Genomic DNA, 4,556 nt, shown 5'->3' on the forward strand with positions numbered 1-4,556 from the left:
GTGGGGAAACAATTTGATTGTTACCAGATATAGCATGGACCTTATTATCAATCAGTCTAAGGCACTGATCATAGTGCCTAACTTGGTATCATATTAGTTACTGAGCATTTGTTTGTTTGAATTTATCTGTTATTGTTCCTTAAATATAGTAATGTCTGTATGGCTTATGAATACACAAATAATTCTGTGATCTTATACATTTGGGAATTCACTCCAGTGTTGCAAGTCACAATTTATACATGCTTATGTATCTTCTGTGATCTTGTCAATGTACTCTCATCAGTTCTTTATAGGGCAAATGCCCAATGTGATGAAGGAAGACTTCTTCACCTTCTCCCAACCATGGAGCTCAATGCCTGTTTATATGTTTACCTTTTCATTTGTCATGTCATGATAGGACCAGAATTTTAATGATTCAGCTTCCAGGACTTCCCTTTTCCCATTGGAAACCTGATCAGTTCTAGCTTCCCTGACACAGTTTCCTGGTCTGGAGGCATAAAAAGGTCCCAGCCCAGTGGGATCTGAGCCTCTCAGACTTGGTGGGTGCTTGTGACCACATAAGTCTCCATACCCACATGACTTACTGATCAGTTAAAGTTTCTAAATGGAGAGGCAGAGGACCACGTCCAGAGAAGCTAATATCCATGTTGTATATTCTTATTATGTTAGGGTGAGGTAGAACTCCTTCTATATTAAATGTTCAGTGACTTTAGAGTGCTTCATTTTGTCCTAACACTGAACTTGCACCAAGAGGGAACCGGCTTTAGAGACTGTCTGCAAAATCTATGACCAACCTATCTTCTCTTCCTGACACTCCTTGATAACATCCTTTACTCTTGTTATTTTTTGCAATTTCTCATTTGCTCTATGTTGAAGCTTACTCACACTCACCATGTACTTTTCCATTGTCCACTGCATTATACTCATTTGTAGTTCTTCAGAGCAATGGTGTTCCATTGCCATATAGCATCACTGGTAATATGTCAGTATTGGAAAGATGTTTCTCAGTAAGAAGGCAGATGAAATTCAGTTTTATGCTGATAGTAACAATCCAAAGACCTTTTATGATGACCTGAAGGCTATTTATGGGCCATAGATGTATGATTCATCTCAACTACTCAGTGCTAATGGAGCCACATTGATTAGTGATAAGGACATGATCATAGAGAGATGGGTGGAACACTTCCATAGTGTTCTCAAAAGACCACCATAAATCAATGCTGAGGCCAATGACCATTTACCTCAAGTTGAAGTCAATCCCCCCCCCCCCCAAGTTGAAGTTCCAACTGAAAAGCAGGTTTTGAATGAGCAAGGAAAGGAGTGGGCAGCTTTCAGAGATTTTGGTGTATAGCACTGCATTTGCTCATCTAAGCCAGAATACATGCAAACATCAAGACTGCTTTGATGAAAATGATGGGGAAATTCAGAGCTTCTAAATGAAAAATGAGAACACCACAGGGTTTACCAGCAGAATAGTTCACCCATCTCTAAGAAGTCAGTATTTAATTCTATCAAAAGTAAAGTACAAGCAAAGCTTAGAGAGATGCATTCATTTTTTTTTTTTTTTTTTTTTTTTTTGGGGAAACAATGCTTTGTACCAGGAATTCTTGCAGGGAACATTCTCTGGGAACATAACCTTATATGGCTTCACTAGGAATCTAGAAATCCACTATTTTTTCCCTTTGAAATTTATTACTTCATGTATCCCCTGTTCTATCTTTCTTGTCTCAACAGTTCTGTTGATTACCTCTCTGCAGAGACATTCCTGGAGAATGCAACATAGTGCCCACAGTATCCAGGGTTCTAGTACTGAGGCTCACACCAGAGTTCTGAAAGTCTCTGGTCTTCTTCCTAGTCCTTTATGCTACTTCTTTTCTTTCTTTGATCATTGATGTTGTTGCCTTTTGTAGATTTGAGTGTACCTGGTACTGGCCATGGCAAATTGTGCTTTACCTGTGCTCATCTGTTCATCCCTTCATCCTTATCCTTGGCAACTCCCACCTAGGAGGGGCACTCATGAAGCTTCTTCTTCTGCCTAAAACCTTCTGGAATGACAAGAGGATGTCAACTCCTGTCTAAGATACACACCTCTCTCTCCCATACAAAGGAAAGACTTTACTGAGAACTGGGGCACAACATATACTTTGACCTCAAAATTTTCATCCTATTGAAGTCTGGATAGAAATTAAACATTTTCCTCATTCATTATTCCCATACTCATATATTCAAATGAATCTGTGGTCTCACGGATGTAGGAGTGTATGACTTCCACTGAGACCTTATTGATGCCTGTCTATTCCTGACCATCATGCTTCCCTCTTGTCCTCCCTTGAGGTCACCATAAAAGTTCTCTAGCCTGTATATTGGAGGCCTTTCTGTTTCCTGACATTTGGAGATTGCCAGCAGAATACTCTAATTGTCTTCTTGTCATCTTTCACATAGAGGATATTCTCTAGGAGTTAAAAGTAGTAATTCAGTGAAACTTGAGATGCTTACTATGATCTGCAAGACTTCAGATTAATTTTTTTTTATATTTTTGTTGAATAAAGATAACATTTTAAATGTAATAAATGACATCTTGGAAAATGTTTAGCATAATGTAACAATCATGTATAAACTTGATTTGTATTTTAAATTTTCTTTATTTGAACAAAGGTTTGTAATATTTGGCTGACTACCAGGCAAGCACAATTTTAAGTCTGGTTCTACATTGATTTTCTTTCTTTATTTTGAATTATAACAAGAAGGAAGTGAAAATGCTTGCTCACACAAACATTTGGTAGAAAAAGGTAGGATAATTTTACAACCTCTGTTGCTGAGTAATGAAAATTTATTTTATTTTTAGCCAACAATTTATAAGACAATCAGTTTTGAATAATTGAAGTCTAAAATCCATTCTTATGTCAATACAATTTTCTTTTTCAACCATTATCAATTCATTAGCCAGAGACATAAAAAAGATGACATATAGGTTGCAAATACAATTTAATTTCCTGGAATAATTAGGAAAATTTTTTATTGAAAGTCACTTTTTATAGCTCTGTAATGCCAGGATCTAAGACAATTTCAAAAGACTCATGATGAAAAATGCTGTCCACTTCCAGAGTAAGAACTATGGAATCTGAATAAAAATTGAAGCATACTATTTGCTCTTTGTTGTTGTTGTTGTTTTGTTTCTTCTTTCTTGTGGTTCCTCCCATTCATTCTAATTCTTCTTTACAACATGACTAATGTAAAAACATGTTTAATAAGAATATATATGTAGAGACTATATCATATTGCATGCCATCTTGGGGGAGGGAGAAGGGAGGGAGAAGGATAAAATTTAAAACTCAAAAACTTATGGAAGTGAATGTTGAAAACCAAAAATAAATTAATTAATTAAAAAAAAGAAAATCACTTTTCAAAATTTCATATGATGACTGATATCTTTTTTGATAAGCTGATGCAAAGGCATTTCATTTTCTAATAAGAAATTATGTAATGTCACAAATCACTCAGTATTGTTCTCAACTTTATAGTCCCCAAATTTTTGTTTCTCCATCACACTTTTTACTCTATCTTGAACATTGAACATATCTGTATTCTTACCCTGTAATGGTGTGTTGAGTTCATTAGTTTTTGAAGCAATGTCTGCTAAATATTGCAACCAACTCTTTTCTCTATTCAATTAGATAAGTAAAAACTTCCCCACGAGGAAGGCATCTAACATCTGTGTGTGTTTGAAGTGTATCATGCTTGATGCACATCTCTTTGCATAAAATAGTAAACAATTAAGAGTTAGTCTTGATTTTATAAAATTAATTATTTTGAAAGCATTATCCAACATGATTTTAAGTTGGGGCATTCTCCCTGATGTTGAAACATGGGTTTATGTTGCAGTGTGTCCATGTTGTATTTGTGTTATTTTTTTTAGCATACCAAACAACATCTTCAAGTTTTCCAGTCACTGATTTTGCTTCATCTGTGTAAATTCCACAAGAGGATCTTTTGATTTGTTTTCTTTCAAATTTATTATTATGAATTAATTAGGTTAAAATATCTTCCCCCATTGTATGTCCTGTTAACTTTTGATAAAATAGCATATTCTTTTATACTTTACTGTCTTGCAACTATCTTACAAATACACCATGTCTATTTCTTTGTAGCTACCAATAGTTTCTCTTTTTTGGCACAGTTGCAAAAACACTTACTTGGCAAACCATAAATAAACATGCATGTTTAAAAGGGAAATTCTTTCTAAAAGAAACACTGAGAAAATTAGTTGATAAACATTTATTAAGTGCTCACTATGTGTCAGTCACTGTGCTAAGACCTCCAAAGGAAGGCAAAGGACAATCCTTGCTTTCAAGGAACTCACAGTCTATTGAGAAAGACAACATGACAACAACTGTGAATAAATAAGCTATATATAGGAAAAATTGGAAATAATCAACAGAGAAAAACCATAGAATTGAGGAGGGTCTGGAAAGCTTCCTGTAGAAAGTGGGATTTTATTTAAACTTAAAAGAAGCCAGGAGGTAGAGAGAAGAAGAGAGAATTCCAAGCAAGTGGAG

At 35.2% G+C, this 4,556-nt stretch overlaps 1 pseudogene; it reads left to right on the forward strand.

Annotated features, from left to right (window-relative positions):
* Nucleotides 1-1,574: 1,574 nt before the first annotated feature.
* LOC114027305 lies at nt 1,575-2,079 on the forward strand (annotated as a pseudogene).
* The last annotated feature ends 2,477 nt before the right edge of the window (nt 2,080-4,556 follow it).

This window comes from Vombatus ursinus, unplaced genomic scaffold, assembly GCF_900497805.2.
Source record: "Vombatus ursinus unplaced genomic scaffold, bare-nosed wombat genome assembly UNPS02014858.1, whole genome shotgun sequence".
NCBI classification, from domain to species: Eukaryota; Metazoa; Chordata; class Mammalia; order Diprotodontia; family Vombatidae; genus Vombatus; species Vombatus ursinus.